The sequence below is a fragment of the Molossus molossus genome, unplaced genomic scaffold (assembly GCF_014108415.1).
Source record: "Molossus molossus isolate mMolMol1 unplaced genomic scaffold, mMolMol1.p scaffold_m16_p_1, whole genome shotgun sequence".
Taxonomy (NCBI): domain Eukaryota; kingdom Metazoa; phylum Chordata; class Mammalia; order Chiroptera; family Molossidae; genus Molossus; species Molossus molossus.
In genome coordinates, this window is record NW_023425344.1 from 10,337,494 (window position 1) to 10,358,397 (window position 20,904).

The 20,904-nt window shown below is 47.3% G+C and overlaps 1 protein-coding gene across 1 annotated transcript in view; it reads right to left on the reverse strand.

The window, feature by feature from the left end:
* LDB2 (LIM domain binding 2) overlaps positions 1 to 1,336 on the reverse strand; it is a 149,795-nt gene extending 148,459 nt beyond the window's left edge. The window contains exon 1 of the mRNA XM_036264154.1: positions 1,230 to 1,336. The gene's annotated coding sequence lies outside the window, so the exon portion shown is untranslated. The remainder of the gene's footprint in view (positions 1 to 1,229) is intronic.
* Between the last annotated feature and the right edge of the window lie 19,568 nt (positions 1,337 to 20,904).

A 20,904-nucleotide genomic window follows, 5' to 3' on the forward strand; every position in this document is an offset into this window, starting at 1 on the left:
CCTCCCTTCTTTTCCTCCGTCCTTACCCCCTCCTCTCCCTCCCTCCTTTCCCCCCCTTCTTTCCTCCCTCCTTCCTTCCTTCCTAGCTCATCAGTGAAGATTCTGGTTTGTGACAGAGGAATTGGGAGATGGCAGGACAGTAGAATTACTGCTTTTATCCTTTCAGGGACAAAAGCATGAATCCACTTCACAGGAGAAACCCTTGTTTGAAACTGATAAACACCAAGTTAATTTCGTTGCTGTCTTCGGTGTGAGCTGCTTGTACCCAGACCGACTCCTTCGAGAGGCTCCAGGTCCTGAGGGCAGCAGGACACGCGGGGCACGCCTTCCACTGACAGACTGCGTTGAAAACACTCTTGGGTACTTAATAAGTGATTGTTGAGAGAAACGAATAAATGTTATAGGTAGGAGAACATCCAAGTCAAGATTATTCCTGTGCCCCAGTGTTTGGCCTTGGAGCTGGGCTGTGCAGAGCTTGTGGAATCGGCCGCAGTGGCTAAGGCTCGGGCCCTCTGGCCACACGTGCCCTCTTCTTAGGAACACACTCCAGCTAGCTCTGGAGACTGTTCCGTAGGCTTCCGAAACTGTCAGAATTTTTCAGAAGGTTTGGGATTCCTCGTGCTACTGAGTGTGCTTTTTCTCTTTGCTGTTATTACACTAAGTAACTCCTGGAGTGGGTTACTTACTATACAGGAACAATCAGCAATGTCTGGAGACATTCTGGTGGCCACGTGTGGTGGGTGTGGTGGCATCTTGTGGGTGGAGGCCAGGAAGGCTGCTGGGCGTGCACAGGTAACCCCTGACCTCACCCTGAAACATAAAACCACCCATCCAGCATGCCCACAGTGCCAAGGTCAAGAAATGGGGTCACCCTGACAGGGGTTCTTGTTGCAAAGGAGGGGAACCACGAATATAAAATGAGACCATCCTTCCTCTGTTGCATGTCTCCCTGGTTTCCCTGAGGCCCATGAAATTCCACGGGTTATCTGTGCCCAGAGCACAGCGAGAGCCCGCAGGGAAATTAGAGCAGAGATCAGTGAGAATAATAACAGTAACGACTCACATTTGTAGCTCGCTCTGCTGTTTACCAAGCGCTTCCTCACACGTGAACTCAACTGGAGCTTTGCTGGGGCGGGAAGCTGGAAGGATTTCCCTAAGAATATTTCCCATGTTATGTGTTTCCAGAATGAATGGTTTCAAACAAATTACAAATAGATTAAACAAACTACTTTTGGTCAAACAGAAAAGCAATTACATGATGGGAAATTGTAGTAATCTGTCACCAGCATCTGCTCATGGATCCGGGGGCTGGTTCCAGTCTCCTCGGGCACCTGCCATGAACACACCAGGACAGAGAGGGCTCGGTCGCCCTCCTTCTCTGAGATGCCAGGATAAGAGCAGTTGCCTGGAGAAGGTATTAGGAGAGGGACCCGAGTTTCCCCAGTGGCAACTCAGGGGAACTTCTCGTTCATTAAGTCCTCACGGATTGGGCTGGACTGGGCCTCGGATGGATGCTTACATGCTGTAATTTCATTTCTGAGCACCATTTATCTGCCAGGTAGGAGAGTCACTCACCCACATTTGATGGATGAGAAAACTGAGAAGTTACACCATTGCCACAGATCACGCAGGAAGGAATAGCTGGTGAGCCAGGGTTTGAACCCTGGTCTGTCTGCCCCCAGTCTACACATCCTCAGTGATGTCGGCTGAGATCTGCAAATACTTGGTCCTTGGTACACAGAAGGTACCGAATCAGCACTTGTTATTATTGTCATTTTCCCGGAGAAAATTAAAGTAAAAATCTCAAATATTGACAGCACACACACACACACACCTTCTTGGGTCTTTGGTGAACTTGTCAATGGTAACAATGTAGCCTGTGGCTTCTGCTCTTATTCATCCCCATGACACCAAAGTGTCTGGTTTATTAACTAAGAGCTGAAAATAAACTCCTCACTTGCTCCCATGTTTACATATATGGGAGCTCTGCACACAATGGGATATGGAAGGTACAAACTTGTGTCTACAATTCTAAATATTGCTACTGCCCTCCTCCGTACCTTGTACATACTCATTTTGGGAAAAAAATTTATTTTGAAATAACTGTAGGTTCACCTGAGAGACCTCAGGCCCAAACATTCTTTACTCGGTTTTCCCCAATGGTGTCACCTGGCACAGTTCTAGTCTAGTATGACAGCCAGGAGACCGTCACTGGCATGGATACATTTGTCCCACCTTATTCAAATCTCACCACTTTTAAATGCACTCAGGTGTGTGTGTGTGTGTGTGTGTGTGTGTGTCTAGTTTTATGCAATTTTATCACGTGCACTTTTTTATTTTATGGCATGATAAGTACTCTTTGTACCATCAATATAAATCAAATAATAGTACAAAACTATGATGAGACACCTTTCTTGTGTAGATAGTGATTCAACTGGTTACTGAAGATATGCCCTGTGCCAGGCACTTTTATAAGACAAAAAATACTAGATATGAAGACAAAGAAAGCCCGACCCCGCTGTCATGGGACTTGGGGTCTCGTGGGAAAGGCAGGGGTACAGATAATCACAGGGACTGTGAAATGAAAGAAGCATTTTAATTAATTGTAAAAACAATCAAGATGAATACAATGATATATGTTGGTGATTGTTATATTGGCTTTGATCCCAAAGTCACTTAAACCCTTAACACTGTATATGTCAATATATTAATAGTAGTCCTGCAACATATGTTTAAGGTTTTAAAATATTAGCTCTAATGAGCTATCAATATGGTGTCTGTGTATCTTTTCTCATCACAACAATTCCATTCAATATGTTGAAACATAAAAATAAATCAACTCCAGATTTGAGTTATTCATGCATAGATTCCCCCATTTCTTCATTATAAGATTATTTAGAATTCCATAAAATACATATATCTGTCTGTGCTTGATTAAACAAAGATGTTTGTCAGAGGAGAAGAGAAGATTTGGCATACTGACAGGTGCTCTTTAAGCTTTTATACATAATAAAAAGAAGAACAGTATTTCATACCACATGAATCATCTCTGCCTAAGCTGGGAGAAGCCAGAGGAAAAGTGTTTTATAACTGAGTAACATCATGTCCATATACCTGACAGTCGATATCCTGCAGGATGGGGGAAGGGCGTGCTTAATGGGGTGTGGGCTTAACAGGGTGCGTGTGTCTGTGTGAAACAGCCTCACCTACTACTGAATCCAAATTGCTCTTTGCTGCTAAATCTACCCCACGTTCTCTGGGAGTTCCCAACTCAGTGTTCAAGAGCCATGCGGGGGTCCTGAGGGATGCAGGACGATGAGACGGGAGTGCAGAGCGTTTTGTCTCTTTCTCCACTCCATCCCCATCACTGCTAGAGAGGGGAGAAGAATCGACAGGCATGAAGGCAGAGCCTCTGGGCCAGGACCACAGCGCTCACTGCTGACCTGGCCTGGGTTGGCGCATGCGTTCTTGGGCGCCTGCTTGGTGTAAAGCAGAGCAGCAGGTGCCATGGGGATTTCACAGAGGGTGACATCTGTCAGCCAGGAAGCATTATTTACCACCTACTATGTGTACAGCACAGTGCTAAGTTCCGGACAACCAGCTCTCGGAAATCATCTTTACCTTTGAGAAGTATACGGTCAAGTTAAGAAGCCAGGAATTAGCAGCATTTCAATGGTGATATAAAAATAACCCAACAGTGGATTTTTAAAAAGCATATCATCTAAGATATAAACACTGTAGGAATAACAAAAAGAAAGGAAGGCCCTGCCAGCCAAGTCAGGAGCGGATCCTTGGATGTGACCCAGTGTGCGGTTAGTTCTGAGGGTGGGAGGAGCCAGGTGCCGGATGGAGCGGCCAGGACAGAGACCCTGCCTCGCCGTGTTTGAGTCAGACAAGCTGAGACTGATTCTTGGCCCCTCACTTTCTATCAGGCAGCCTGAGAAAGTGCCTTAAGGTCTCTGAGAGTCAGTTTCATGGGTTAGTAGGCATGAACGGTACCTTGGACTGTGTCGTAGGAGGGATGGCAAGTGTTATTACCTGTGAAGACTTAACATATTCAGTACTTGCCGGAGGAAGATAGCCATGGGGTCGGGGGTAGGGAGGAGAAGAGGAACAGATGAATGAATAGCAGAGGGATGAACAGAGTTCAGGGACAACCTAAAGTCGTCAGAGGAACTGAGCTTCTTTTCTAAGCAGCCGAGGGTCTTTTGAGTGAACCTAACAAGTCAAAACAAATAAGCATATGGGCATGTAATGTGTTAGCAGATAAATACGTATTCACCACTAACGAGGCAGAATGGAGAAAAACACTGAAGTGTGTGGGCAAGTATTGCAAAGGGTATGTGGAGGGAGGGATGGCTGGGTTGGGAGGGAAAGTTGACCAGAGGCCAGTGACACTGGTGAGCACGGATTACAGTCCAATGTCCCCGACTCCGAGCTTCAGTTTCCCCGCGTGTCTGTGCTGGACCGCGCGAGCCAGGACCCCTCCCTGGGAGCTCCAGAACACGTTTTGTGTTAGGTCAAATATCTAATTATAATTAGGGGGCTTACAGAGTTTATTATCCAACCCGGGAGGCTGTTGTTCTGACACGTGCTAAGCCAGATGGGAAGCCAGGAACACAAAGGTCACCTGGAACTGTCCAAACCAGAAGCTGTGCTCGCATTTCACACAACCCACGTACATAACATTAACTTCCTGTTTGCTAGGCTGTTACATAAACACTGGGGGATGTCTGCGTGTATCGTCACCAAATGGGGCGGGACTGTCTGGGACTGTCTGGATCAGAACATGGATTTCTATAACATTGACATTGAGGGAGCTGGGAAGCGCCCCAATGGTGGAGCCAGCCTTTCCCCAGCATCTGAAACAGACTATGAGGGGGGCTGGGAACGGCCACGCGGGAGAGAGGCCATTGAACTTGGACCAGCAGTGGACACACAGAGCAGACAGTGAATGCAGAGCGCAGCAGCAGGTCCGAGTTCCCAGGCAGGAGGGCCAAGCCTGCGGGACAATGGCACCCGGAACCCAACTGGTCGCTTCCTGGCTCTGTAGCTCTACGAGGCACAGCTATGAATTGTTGGGACATACGTCTTCTCCACAGCAACACAGGAAAGGTCACCTTAAGCCTTAACATCTGTAGAGTAATTTTGTAGCAAGCCTGCTAGTAATTTCATTTTTTAACAGCTGAACTAAAGTATAATTGAATACAACACACTGAAGTATAATTGAATACAACAAACTGAGCACATTGATTTGGGGGTACTCTTACTCTTGTTTGGTCATCAAGTGTCCAGTTTCTGTGTGCTCCAAATATATGGTGTGTGTTGGGCACTGGTAGGGTGTCAGTGGTTTGGGGGTACCCTGCCTGGACTTCAGGTTCCCAAGGGGAATGAGTTTCACTGGAGTCGGGCTCTGGGCCTCTCTTGAGCCCTACCTCCCTCTGCTTAGGGAATGTGGAATGAGCTGTTTGGTAAATGCTGGAGGAGTTAGTGACGCATTTAATCCATACTGCAATGCTGTAAGGTAGACACTGCTGTTGGTTATGTCCAGTTCAAAGGTGGGGAGAATGAGGCAAACAGAAGTTAATGACCTGTCCCCAGTCACATGTCCCTGGACTGCCTTCAGTCCCTGTGTCCCAAACCTTTACAAGCTATATCCACTGACAGGGGGTCACTGAGGATGGGTGGTCAGGGAAGGAAGTGGGGAGAAGACGGGTGGAGAAGGGGCATGAGAACATTCCAGAAAGAGGAGCCAACTGGGGCCAGAACAACTGGTAATGAGAACAGAAATGAAGAACCTTGTACAAGCCAACAAATCGGCATTCTCCCATCTTACTCTTTGGAATCAATGGTCCCTGATTCTTATGCAACCAAAAATGGCAGAAACACCCACACACAATTCAGTCCAATATTAAACTTAGGAATCCACCATTAAGATGGAACGTCCTAAGAAAATAGAATTGTGGTGGGCAGAATCCCAACATGGTACCACAAGACTCTGGCTCTTGGTTATTCAAGATAATAATAGTCTTGGTGCTGCTGCAGAGGGATTTGGCTGATGTAACCAAAGTCTCAGATCAATATTTCTAAAACAGGGAGATTATCCAAGTGGGTTGGACCCAATCACATGAATCCTTTACAAGCAGAGATTTTTCCCTGGCTAATCACAGAAGGGGAAGTCAGAGACTCAAAGTGAGAGACAGACTTGAGGTGAGGGAGGGTATGATTTGGAAGGGATTCAAGTGGCCTTCAGAGGCTGAGAGCTGTCTCTGGCCAACGGCATAAAAGAAAACGGGCTCCTTAGTCCTACAACCACAAGAAATTGAATCCTTCCAACAACCTAAATGAGCTTGGAACCCAAGCCAGCTGATACCTTGACTTGGGCCTTATGAGACTCTACCCTGAGCCCACCTGGATGTCTGATTTACAAAACTGAGAGAGAATATATGTTAAAGCAAATCATTAAGTTTGTTGTGATTTGTCACACAGCAGTAAATTTGAATACCAAAATTTCACTGTGATACTGTAAACTGTTGAAGTGTACTCTACTCCTCATTTTAGTAAAATACACACATCCCAGTTTTGCAAACTTGAGAGCTGGGAAAATATACTTTTAATGGTATAAACCATCCAGAGACATAGGACGTGGGTGCCTATTTACAAGACAAGAGTTATGGTCACATGCAGAACAGACTGTTTTTCCGGGAGAGTATGTACCTGGAAAAAACATTAAAAAGAGTTTTAATTTCCTTTTAAACATTACTCAGCAGCATGTTTATTTTGCAGAGACAGAGAGAAGACAATTGTGTAAGATAGCTGATGGGACTTGGGTCTTTAAGTAAAGAGTGTATGTTTCCACATTGCGATGTTTTTAATCTGTCAGAAGCAAAGCAAAGCCTTAGAAACAAGTCAGAAAGTAGCTTGTCCTGCCAGCCCTGAAATGCAGTCTCTTTCATCTCTCTGAGGATGAGAGTAAGAGATGGACAAAACAAGTACAATAATGCCGATAAAAAGAAGAAAGCATGGACTAGGCTCTGCCAGCTGGCTCCTCTCTCATTTCTGACTGAAAGCTTTGCCTCCTCGCTCACCATTGAGCCTCATCACAAGATGACTACAAAGACAACCAGTGTGTTCGGTAAAGCACTCCAAATACTAAGTACTGGTTCATACCCAAGAACTACATTCTTGTCCCTCCAAACTACCCACTGGTTATTTGGGAATGCTGCCTTCTCACTCCTGATGTTTCTTTCCTGTGACAGCAGCTAAATTAATTTAAGACCCTTGGTATGCTCGGTTCAGCTCCTCCCTTCCTCCTTCAAGAAGTCAGCTGTCCTTCCAGGGGCCAGCTCAGTCCCTGCAGGAGGGGGCCTACCAGAGTTTAGTTTTGCCCCCAGTTCTGGGATTCAGGATGAAAATCCCACTTGGCCAACAGACTTCATGCCAACTCCTTCAATCTGGTCATATTTCAGCCTAATCTTTAATATTTGGTTTGATTTTTCTCCTTGTTCAAAACCAAGATGGGAAATGAGGTGTGGAAGCTGGAATCTCTCTGCTGAGCTCCCAAGAACATCCCCAAGTCATCTCCATTTTATTTTGAGGGATGTGATTGAGCTACAAAAAGCAGACCCTCTGATTCTACCACATGTTCCTTAGTGGATGTCCCTTCTCATTTACAAATCTCTCTGATAAATTGAATTAAGCAGTTTTCTGCCTGACACACTCACCCACCTTGGGAGCTCTCGATTCCATAGATAAATGAGAAAGAAACTTAAAGAAATGCTTATGGGGTCCAGAAGATAATAATGTTACTTTAAAAAATCCGTTACAAAACCAACAAGTGCATTTATCTCCAAATATATTTCTATTTTGGAAAATTCCACTCGGTGATAACTGTACAGCTGGAAAATCTCACATAGGCCTGCTTCCTGCCTTCGTATGAATATTATGTTTTCCCCATCCCCATGAGCTAATAGAATTTCAAGTATAAACTAACATGGACTAAAAATGTGTACCATAGTGATGTTCAGGAAAACCCAGACTGAATTTTGGGGGAATTAGAACCCCTGAGATATAGAGCTAGTGCCACCACTGAGTAGCAATGGGGCCTTGATGTCATTTATAGACTTCGGTTCCCTATTCTGGCAAAGAATTGGTTTGGACTGTAATCTACAAAGTCCCTTCCAACTTGAAAAATGTGTCTTTCTAAGGGCCAACTGACTAAGAACACAGGAGTGGAATTCATCAGACTGGTGGGGAAATACCCCACAACAGAGGGTGAGTACCACCCCCATCAGAAATTTTACACATCAGCCCTGGCCAGTTTGGCTCAGCGGTTAGAGCGTCGGCCTGCGGTCCGGAGAAATTTTACACATCAGAGAGGGGCCACGATAGAAAAAAGTTGAATTATGGATTAAGGTATTTATTAAGGTAATGTTAGCTGCTAGAACAGATAAAGAAAGCCCAAATCTCAGTAGTTTAGGACAACAGAACTTTTTTCTTCTTCTTTTTTTTAGGAAAGGAGAGGGAGAGAGTTAGAAACATTGATGTCAGAGAGAACATCGATTGATTGCCTCCTGCATGCCCCCCACTGGGGATTTGGCCCACAACCTGAGCATGTGCCCTGACTGGGAATTGAACTGGTGACCTCTTGGTGCATGGGTCAAAACTCAACCACTGAGCCACATTGGCTGGGCACAACAGAACTTTTTTCTTGCTCAAGGATGCTCTGATATGGGGGTGCAGCAGTGACTTGAGGGCCCCCTTACCCTCAGAGCCTCAGTTCCCTCCAGTGCAGAAACACAAGAAGACACATCTGCTCCCCCCACTCAGCTCAGTGACACATACGGCTTCTCTCATAGTCTACGGGCAGCAGTGAGTCACAGGACCTCACCTAGACACACAAGGCCAGGAAGAAGGTATGGAATTCCAGTTCCAGGCTGGGCATCCACTTAGCAGCGGTAACTTTCCTCCGTGGAATACAGAACCAGTCTTTGGGGAGCCAGCGCCCATCTCTCAGATGGACGCCATGTGCTCCTCACGGATACAAACTTCCTATTTTCTGTGGCCGCTTTCGCATCAGCAACCGATTTCTGCTTGATCTGGTTTTAATTATGGGACACAAGTGTGCCAAATAAAACAGCACCCTTCCTGTTGAAAATCGAGCTGACCTCAGCTGAAGTCCCGTGCGTGTTTTGCTTCGTGTACCTTTTCGTTTACAACGTGTGCAAGCAGGAAGCCAGGCCAGATGCTGCCGGAGGAGAAACGTGGCCAGCTCTCTCTGCAGAACCGCAGTAAGGGCGAACTCGCGAGAACGGCTGGATTCGGTGGAAGGCGACTCCTCGGGAATATCCCACACAGTATGTATATATCCCTTGACTGCCCATTCATCATATTTTGGCTTATTGAGCTGTGGACACAGTTATATTTCTTGTTTTGTGGGGGGGGAAAACACTTCAAAACAGTGTCACATTATGATCTAGAGAGCTGAACCCTGTTCAGTTTGTTTTCTGAGGCACAGAAAAGCCTTGATTTAGTACCTGCAGCATCGCACTCAGCAGAAACAGTCAAACCTTGGGTTTTGTGTTGGATGACATCTCCGCCACACACTGCTTCTTCTGTGTGTGAAACAAAAACGTGTCACACACACACCTTGAGGCCTCTAGGCCAGCAAGGACTGGGGAACTTCTTCTGTAAAGAGCCGAACAGTAGCTATTTCAGGCTCTACGAGCTAAGTCTCTGTCCCCACTACTCAACTTGGCCTTTGCAGCCATGTTTGCTATGTGAACAAAGAGGCATGGTTGTGTCGCGATAAAACTTTATTGACAAAAACAGGCCATATCCTGGATCTGACCCAAGGTTGTAGTTTACAGATCCCTAAACTGGAGGCAAGATGGCAGAAAACCCGAAATGGGACATTCAGTCACCCATGTCGAGGAGAGAGCCTCAGTTTCCCCCTTCCACTTTGGAGCTGGACCTTCTAGGTTTGTTTGGAACTTCCTATGTGAAATAAATAATGTTTCCACTATAAACGGGTGATCCAGGGGAGAGATTTACCAGCTGCTAATGAGCACAGCTGGAGACCCAGGAGACCACGTTCTAATTCTGGTTCTGTCATTATGGGGACTGTGAACTCGCTTCATTTAACTTCAATGGGCTCTTGGTCCTGCTTCCCTAAAACAAGGGAGTTAGGGGAGCTTACCTCGAACATCTTTTATATCTCTCGAGTTCCCTTTGGACTGGATAGCTAACCATGCTGGAAAAACACTTTAGACACGGACTCAGAGGGCACAGTTCCACAGCCTGCTAGGCATGTCCCCACAACTCATTGGTCTGCGGGCTGACGTTCTAACCGGTGAGCCAAACCGGCCAGGGCCGCAGAAGTAGATTTAATGTTCCCGCGTGAGCCGAATCCACTGTGGATTCCATGACTAATCAGTCCAGTTATCCTAATATAACAGTCAAAGCTGTCCCTACCCAGCTTAGAATCTAGAAGCATTCTTTAAGCAAGTGATCATCAAACAAACAAGAAACAGTAAGTCAAAGTATAAAGTAGCAGATCCGGACTAACCGTAAGTTCTCAAGGACTCAGTTCCCACCTGGCAGAGCGCTCCAAGCAGGACGTGGCCGTGGCTGGGGAGTCACCCAACTCCCTTTGTGGGGCGCTCAGAGAACTTGGTCCAACTTCTCCTTCCTTGCGGCTGTCTCTGTGTCACAGACCAAGCCATGACCCACATCCTAAGAGAGGCTTCCCAATGCACAGTTAGGATGGAAGTTGGTCCCCTCCATTGTGCCAGTCACCACGTTGGCATCCTCGGACACCTCCTTCTGCAGCGGGTATTAGAGTCCCATCCTCACTGAGGCGGAGGCTGAAGCCCCACAGGCTGCAATAACTCAACCCAAGACAAACCACACAGGAGCCACAGATGCCGCTCTTGCTCTTCGGCACGGAACTCAAGAGCGGAGAAGAACCTTTGGGCAGAAATGGGGACTCACAGAGGCAGGGAATCTGAAACCAAACTTTCTCGTAAACCTGAAAATCAGGGACTGCTCCCCACCTAAAACCGCTGAGAAAATGGGTAAAGCAAGGAGACAATCAGAACCCAAGTCAGAAGTACCGGATTGTTGTTCATGACATTGGAACAGAGCCTTACCCGTGGCAGGCGAACATCGTGTGTTTCTGAATGAATCAATCAATCGATCGATCAATCACTGAAGGGCTGGCTTATATGCAGGTTGCTAATACCATACTGTTCCATGGATAAAAATGACTGTTGTTTTGATTTTTTTGTTTTTGTGTTTAATGCGTGTCCTTGTTCCTGCTGAGGATCACATGATTTTCCTTCGTCACCCGGCTTTTCCCTTCTGAAGCCTGACCTCCTGTTTTCTTTGGCCTCGTGCACTTCTTCCCTGGCTCCTGCCTCCCCCTCTCCTTCATCTTTATCCTAAATGTTCTCAGAAAAAAAAAAGCTTGAGAATATTTTTTTTCACCAATGGAATGTGGGGTCAAAGGGGAGAATTTCTTGTTTTTATGTACATTTACATTGTATAGCCTTCCTCTTTAAACTTTTGCGAAAGCACTGATTTGAGTTCATTAATGTAACGCCATGTGCTTCTTGTTAAAAAACCTATTTTCAAGCATGGGAATGATGACAGTTGGGGAGAGGGTGGTTTAGGGAATAGGTGAGCTAAGCCTGGATTCTTTAGAAACCAAACAACAGCAGACCCTCCTGGCAGCTGTGTCGACCATGGCCGATGAAAGTCCCCTCATTTCTTCAAGGACCACCCCCCCCCAACAGTATGTCCTTTATGCAGATTACTGTGCCAGGCCTGGGTCAAAAAGACGTCCAGAAAGAATGTGAAAGTGATTAAAATGTGAGACCAGGTGATTCTAGGAACCGTCTCCTGAGCTTTCAGGACAGAGAAGTCAGCATGCCTTGGAACTGGAACTAGCCTCGTTCAACATAGACGAGAATGAGGGCAGTAACCGAGAACGAGCCCTTCTCCGATTCAACACCCACTATAGACAGAAGCACTGGAAATAGTCTCATGTTCATTCAGCATCTAATAAGTGTCAGGCCCTGGGCTAGATTTGTTTCATATTATTTATTTATTTGTTTGTTTCTTTCTTTATTTATTTTTATCCTCACCCGAGGATATTTTTTCATTTTTTGTTCAGATAGAGTGGGAGAGAGAGAGAGGAAGAGAGAGAGAGAGAGAGACACAGAGAGAGAGACAGAGAGAGAGAGGAACATCGACATGAAAGGGACACATCGAGTAGCTGCCTCCTGCACGACCCAACCAGAGCTGGGGACAAACTGCAACCGAGGTACATGCCCTTAGCGGGAACCGAACCCAGGTCTCTCTGGACCGCAGGCTGACGCTGTAACTGCTGAGCCAAACTGGCCAGGGCTAGATTTGTTTTATATTAAATTTTAGCTTAAAAAAATTTTTTTAGCTTAAAAACCACTTTAAGAGTCACACACACACACACACACACACACACACACACACAACACAAGGTATAAAGACTTAAGTGCACTACTCCAAACTACAAGATGGCAGGCGAACACTGTGTGTTTCTGAATGAATGGATCAATCAATTGATCAATCACTGAAGGCTGGCTTATATGCAGGTTGCTAATACCAGACTGTTCCATGGATAAAAATGACTATTGCTGTGGAAATGCATAAACAGGGATTTGAACTCCAGTCTGTTGGACCCTGAAGCCTTATTGCCTTTGCAACTGTGCCACACGCAGGTGAGGCCTCCATGCAGCAGGAAGGGAGCAGGTCAGCCATAGTTGGACAGGGGAACGTGGTAAGAAGACAAAGAAAGATCCATGAAACAACCATCTTTTGAATAAAGTGGGTATCTCATCAGAGATTCCTCTCTCGCGGACCCAGGCAGGTGCTTACGTACCGGGCAGGGCAGGGCAGGCAGGTCCCTGGCACTGTGGGCAGCCGCCTGAGCCTTGTGGCACTGCAGAGTGCCCAGCCCCACAACACATGCAGGGTCCTGAGCAATAAGGGCTCCGCTTACTGTCCACAGGGGTAGCGCACTTACTGAGTATTTGTAGCAACAGCTCCCATTTCGTCATTGTTTACCATGGTCCAGACGCGGTGAGTTTTGCTAAGCACTTTGCATATCTAATTCATCTCACCAGCATAAACCTTGAAGGAAGTACTATTATTCTCACTTTTACGTTTATTTTTCTTAAATGGGAAATCGTGGCCTAAGAGTTTGCTTTTCAAGGTCCATAATTTGGTTGGAAGCAGAGCTAGGATTCAAGCTCAACTTTGTCTCCTACTAGAATCTGTGCTCTAAATCTTTAAGTTCCCCACTCATAAAAATTGCATTTACTGAAACCTGATAAGTACATGCAATTCACACATCAGCCCAGATGCCCACAAATGATACATGTGGCTTTAGTGAGCAGGGTTTACTGTGGGATATGAGCCGGCATGGGATGCAGAATGAAACCCACGGAGGACGAAAGGACCAGGTACCATACAGTGTCCAGATGGGACCAGAAGAGATGCCGCGGCAAACTGTAAGAAAGGACTGGGGGTTGGTAGTTAACGCACACGCACTTTTGTGGAACATTACTGTGGCCGTATCCATATACAAGCATGCGCGCGCACGCGTGCACACACACACACACACACACTGTACTGAGACATAGATATCATCCTTCTCCACTAATCTTTCTGTGTGTCAATCAAGTTCTAAGTTAAAGTAACCCAATCAAACGTTGAGCAGGAGATGTGCACGACGGGGTGGACCAGCTGAGCGTCCCAGGCACACTGGCCGTGGCCGGGAAGAGCGAGCTTGCACGCGCCTCTAACTTACTGAAAGGAGCACAGGCCTCTCACTACGGACTGCAGGGGCTGGGATCTGAATTAGGCTGGTGTGCGGGTGTTTCTCTCGGGAGGAGGCGAGGCAGACAAAAGGAGGAAAGCAGCAAAAGAATGACATCTTAGTGCCTCCCGAGGAAGTTAACGAGGAAGAAGAAACCCACTCTCAAGTGTGAAAGAGGAAATCAGGTCAGTTCTAGGCCTTTCTGGGCCAGGCCGGAGAGCTGCCTGGTTGCCTGTAGGGAGGGTGGAAGGCGCCGTCACATGGCTGCCACTGAGATCCCACCTGAACTCAAGGGACATGTGACTGTGTAGGCTACTTACGTGGCAGAGTGACAGAGGCCACGGGCGACAGCTGCCACCCCTGCCCATGAACCAGACAGACAGAAAATGACAGGTTCTTGCTTTTCCTTGTATTCTGTTGTCTCAATAAAGCACAGAATGGCATTTTACTCTATAGCTGTAATTACTCTTATGGCATCAGATTATAATGTGGAATCTGATCATAATTTTTAAAAAGCATTATAAACCCTGGTCAGTTTTTGTTTTTTTTTATCCTCACCCGAGGATAAAATCTTTCCATTTTTTGTTCAGATAGAGCGGGAGAGTGAGAGGGGAAGAGAGAGAGAGAGAGAAACATCGATGTGAAGGGACACATCAAGTGGCTGCCACCCGCATGACCAACCAGGGCCGGGGACAAACTGCAACCGAGGTACATGCCCTTAGCGGGAACCGAACCCGGGTCTCTCTGTACCGCAGGCCGACGCTCCAACCGCTGAGCCAAACCGGCCAGGGCACCCTGGTCAGTTTGCTCAGTGGTTAGAGCATCAACCTGAAGACCAAAGAATCACGGGTTTGATTCCGGTCAAAGGCATGTACCTCGGTTGCGGTTCGGTCCTGGCCCTGGTTGGGGTTGTGAGGGAAGCGACCCATCGATGCGTCTCTCTCACATCGATGTCTCTCTCTCTCACTCGCCTCCCACTCTGTCTGAAAATAAATGTGAAAATGTCCTCGGGTGAGGATTTAAAAAAATAAACTTAAAAGCATTATAATGTAGCTTTGCTTCTCTTGGCATCTTAAATGACTTGACCGGAAGACCGGTTTGGGGCTTTGTCAATTCGGCTGTGTTGAAAACAGACAATGGGCTGAATTTCAATGAGGTATTCCCACCACCGCGTAGGGTCTCCACACCAAGTCTGCCGCCTCCGTGTCAGGAACAAACAGGACCTCACAGCCGAAATTCAGGATCTCTGCCTTCTGTCTGGGCCCCTAGAAACCCTTCTCGCCTAATGCATGCGTTCAGGTCTTGCTATGTTCTTTCAATGAGGGTTTTTAAATGTGAAACAATATGTCCAGTTGATAGTTTTGGATTCTGCATGAGGCAGGGTCCAGTCAAATAAACAAAACCATTTTAGATATTTCACGTAGGGGGAATATAACACAGAGAATTATTTTCATAGATGCGAAGGAGCTGAGACCATAGACCGGGGACAGTAAGCAATCGAGAAATACCCCCAGCAGGAAACTGAGCGCCCCGGAGCTTCATCTGGGGGAGCTGGGCCCGGCCCCAGTGGGATATGGAGGGAGGGCCGTCCCAGGAGGGTTGGATCACGGAAGAATAGTCTCTGCTAGAGTCAGTACTCGAAACAGAGGACAGAGGACACACTAGCTTCTACCCTCCTTCTCTCCAATTTTCTTTCTTTCTTTTTCAATTGAGGTATAATTGGCATATAACATTGCATTAGTTTCACATGTAATGACACGACATTTGTACGTATTGCAAAATGACCACCACAATAAGTCTAGTTAGCATATGACCATACATAGTTACAAAATTCTTTTTCTTGTGATGGAGAACTTTTAAGATCTACTCTCTAGGCAACTTTCAAATATGCAATACAGTGTTATTAACTACAGTCACCATGCTGTACATTACATCCCAGGACTTATTTACTTTATAACTGAGGTTTGTATCTTTTGACCCTCCCCACCACATCATTTCCCCAAATCCCACCCCTTACCTCTAGCAACCACCAATCAGTTCTCTGTATTTGTGAGCTAGTGTTTATTTGTTACTAGAATTCACATATAAGCAAAATCATACGGCTCACTAAGTCTTACCATGTGAGTGACGTTGGATTAGATTCCGAAACGACGAGAATAAAGGCGACCCAGGGCAGCTTTGCAAATGCAAATGCTCACAGTTGCAGTTTTCTGCCCTGAAGGAAAACGCCTGTTCTGTAAGCAAGGACTGTGCAGGGGTGCGGGCACGTACGGGGTGCCATGCCTTAGGCGGAGGAGGCTTGCTGACCACGCGGCGGAAGCAAGGAGACGGGATCAGGAACGTGAGAACCAGCACCGCTGGTCCTCGCAGGGAAGAACGACGCCCGCTCTCGCCCCAAGGGCAGGGCTCTAGCTAGCGTGTCTGAGGTCAATCTGAACTTGGCCAATTGGCGTGGGCAGCTCTGCTTTCAGAGATTTCCTTTGGGATGTAGAAGCAGGTCAACGTTTTCTAAACTCCAATTCTACCATTTTTTCATCCTAAAATGAAAGGGTCACGTTAACCCATTCTCTTGTCGTGATGATGATCATCAAAGGGAGTGGAAGTGTGTGACCTCCACAGGTTTTCATTTTTTCTGTCGGGGACCCTCTCTGCTTACACTAATGATCCTTCAAGATGCTGCTCCCAGAACAGAACTGATTTACACCCTTCCCCCGCCTGCTCATTACCAAGGCTGTCTGTGGTTACATCAAGTTGCTTCTCAACTTTCCCTCTTTGATAGTCCAGTGACTTTATCACGGCACCAGTGATAACCTGAGAATGACAGTCTTGAAATACCATAAACCTACAGGGAAAGCAATACCACTTGCTTCACCCTGAGAGGCGAGAACATGTACTTGGTGGGAGAAAGTCTGTGTGAACAGAAGCGTCACAGGAGTATGGAATCCCCAAAGCATATCGGTGTATATAAACTTGCGTAATTACACATCATCATTTGAGGAAGTAGAATTTAAATGTGAATACATGTGACTCACGCCTGGAGGATTACAAAGCAGAAAACAATTTTCCCTGAATTGCTGAGACCTTCAAAATAAGCATAGTGGATGTGTTCTTATCCAGTCTCTTGCTAAAATACGCCAGCAAACAAAAAGTTACATATGAGCCATCCGAGTCCAAAATGCAACCACAGCAGGAAAAGGGTTACTTCCAGCCCAGCCTTGGAACATGGAGATACACAGGTACCATGCCCTGAGCATGTAATATTTATACCAGTCATACAACTTTAATTTTTTCTTCTATGCTGTGGGAAAAAAAAGAATACTTTTTCTTTCTTTCTTTTATGGTAACGCTCAGCACTGCAAGGGGAAGGGGAAAAAAGAACCTCTTCAGTGTGGAATTTTCCCCCGCCCTCCTCAGTCTAGTGAGGCAAACGTCGCAGGGACACGGAGCCAGGAGGAAGTGCAGGGACAATGACTCGTCTCGGCGAGTTTCAGAAAGGCTTCCGGTCCACGGGGCTCATTTGATGTCGGCTAAGTTGGTGATTATGCCCGACTCACTTCTGCATTCTTCATTCCTTCATTCACGAAGGGTGACCATATGCGGACACACCAAGTGTGGGACCGACGTTTGCTACAGAAACCCAAGGCGATGTGTCCTTGCTGGGAGCGTTTGCATTAACTCCTGTCTTCCTTGGGGTAGAAATTAGTATCAAAGCCTTTTCTCCCCAAATGGTCTGTCCTCCCTCCATTGTCCTTTATTTTTACCATGAGAATGAGGTCATTATCTGGACCAGGCCCCCTGTAATTTGTACAAAAGAGTAAGCATACAATGTAACAAGATTCAGGGGCCTCTGGCAACAAGAAAGAGAATAAAGTGTAAATAAGAGACCCGTATATTTATGAATCGTGATTTTATTTGAGCTTCATGAGTTTGGGTGCCTCAAAGTCTTTCGAGAGAAGAACCAGGCAACTGTTGTAGCTCTAGAATATCCTGGTGGGGTTCCACCTCGCACTATGGGGTACCGGTTCCAAGAGCAATGATTCCCAGTCTTACACTTTGTGCAGCCTGCATCCCTTTGGGACTTGGGCAAAAATCTATAGCCCCTGTTGCCGCAAAATACACAAACACACGAACATATTCAAAATTGTGTCCTTGTTTTCAGGGCACTGACAGGCCCCGAAAGTGCCCCTGTGGGGTTCCTTGGGCTTCAAGTTATGAATCCATGCTGGAGGAATCTATGAATAATCAAGGCTCACTCACTAATTAACTACAACTTGCAAAATAACAACAACAGTAATAACAATGGGGAGATGGGAAGGGAAGTCAGATAAAAGGGGAAAGACAGAGTCCTGCAAAAGGAGTTTTCGTTCCCCCAACCAAACTGGTGCCAAACTACCACGACTTCTCTGCACCGATAAAACTGCGAGTTCTCATCATCACTCTCTAGTGTTTGTTAAGTGCCGATTACATGCCTGGATTGTCCGAAGCACGTGGGCTGTGCCGGCACCTTCCGTCCACCCAGCAGCTCCCAAGGCAGGTACCATGTGTGTTTCTAGCAGCCACGCGCACATTGTGGCACAGAGAATAAAGCTGTAAATAGAAGCCACGGGATGTTAGACCCTCCGTAATAAACAAATGTGCAAGGTGATTTCCTCCTGAGCTGTCTTCATGCCGGAGCCGAGGCTCACACCCCATGGCCCGTTCCAAACCAGGGGCGCCCTGCAGACATTCCGGAGGGTTGGGGGCGGGGGGCACCTGGCAGGAGGTGATACCTCCGCCAGCTTGACGGATCTTCCCAGATGTGGGTAACTCAGATGCCTAATGCAGGGTTTTCCTTTTTCCTAGGAACACCCTTCGTTAACCTAAACACGAACTGCAACGACACGTCTCTCTCACGCAGCGAGCCTTCTCTGTGTATATTTTACCACCAGCTGTGATCACGCGGTGTTCCTAAAGAAGTGTGGGGAACGGGGGCGGAGGATGCGGAGAAAGCCTCTGGTGACTTTCTTCTTAAAATCAGAGGGAAGTGTGAACGTACAAGTAAATATAGCAATGTGTTGTGAAGTGCTGTTTGCACAAGCAACCATCGGGGTCAGGGATCCATCAGAACCCCTCCAGTAAGTTATCCCGAATGCGCGCACCCAGTCCCGGCTAGGACGCGTCCCCGTGCAGCTTGAGGCAGGAGGAGAGAACCAGCCACACGCTGCACCGCAGCCCCAGGACTGCCCACCCCCACCGTGCTGTGCTTCTCAGCTCTTGCTCAGACCTGATCAGGGGCATGGTGTGACCAGCCAAGAGGGGCAGCGACAGGCAACTTACACTGCTCCAAGTCTGAGTCACTTGGCGTCAGTACTGGAGTGGGCCTACGGTTATCGCCATAACTGCATCCCAGTTGCTCCCTGCAGAGGGAGTGAAGAGGCTGGTGTGCCAGGTACCTTGCTCTGGTTAGTATCAGCACTTCCGCAGCAAGGAGAGACTAGGCATTCATGGGAATTGCCACATTCACTTTTCATGGGGCCTGGATGCACTGGGGACCCCCAGGTTCCAGCCTCAGCACCCCAGGGTGCCTCCCCAGCCCCTCTGTGGTGGTCAGGGCTTGTCAAAGAACTAGACACACCGCAAAAGGTGGTCAGACAGATTCAGCACGAAACAGTTAGCAAAGCCTGCAGAAGAATAAAAAGCCTTATAAAACATTGCAAAAAATATTATACCAAAAATCTCGATGCTTTAAAATATATCTAGTTTTTGGCATGAGCACCAGTTAATCTGAACGGATTAAACCAGGGATCGGCAAACTGTTTCTATAAAAGGCCTTCCAGTACATACTCTAGGCTGTGGGGGCCAAAAGGTCTCTGTGAGGGCTGCTCCCCTCTGCCCTTGCAGGAGAGGCGCCACAGACAATACGTAAATACTGACTGGGCGTGGCTGTGTGCTAATAAAACTTTATTTATGGTCACTGGAACTTGAGTTGCACATAACTTGCACGCATCATGAAATATTATTCCTCTTTTGACTGTTTTCCAAGCGTCTAAAACGTAAAGTCTCCCTAGCTTGCAAGCCACACACACAGACGTCGGGCCTGATTCGGCCCTGAGCGGTAGTTTGCCAAGCCCTGGACTGAATCACCCAGATGTCTGTAACAGAGCAGTAGACCGCGTGCTGGGCTCTCGGGCAGTTACAGAGTGACTCAGCATCAGGCCTGGGGCGGGGGTGGGGGAGGACAGGACAGTGGGTCTCGGACCCTCGGTGGCCTCTCGAAGAGCAGCTCCGAGCCTTCCTGGCCTGAGAAGGGAGGGCACCTCGTCTCCATCGTGGGCCCCAGCAGCCAGGGAGTGTCTCTCAGGGAGCCTGGGTCCTGTACCTGCTGGGATGCTGCGGAGCCCAGAGGCAGGTTATTCTTGTCCCTTTAGCCAGGGCAGCTCAAACTCCTCCAGGGGTCACTGTTTCAGTACTGAACTAATGCCTACTCCGACCGACAAAAGTAACTGCAGTTTCCACTTACAATTAAGAAACTTTTTTAAAGGAATTAACACATATATGTATCGATGACACACATCTATAAGGTCAGCCTCAAGAATCAGAATGCTCATCTCTTCACAGCCTGGTCCGGCCCGTTACGGACTCAGGCGACAGTCTCAGGGTGAGGAGGGGCTGAGAAAGCCGGAGTGAGCCAAAGGCATCTGAACCCACCAGAAGGATGAGAGACCCCCTTTCTCTCTGTTGTAAACTGGTCACGGAAGGGCGTGTGTTCTCTGTGTCTGCACATCAGGGTGCGGCGGTGTGCAATATGGTTCCGCAGAAGATTGTTTTAGGGGGGCTGTTGAGGATGGATCTAGATGACTGCTGTCACCATGCTGCCAACAGGTGGCTCCCACAGTCCTGGGCATCTGCATTCCACTCGCGGCAGAACTTTAAAAGTACAGACGCCCAGGGTCTCCCCAGATGTTCTGATTCCACAGTCTCTCAGGAGTGGAGCTCAGTTCTTTAGCCAACAGGCCAGGTAGGCTTCTTGGCCAGGGATGGAGTGGGAATGGCAGCTGGGAGTCTCC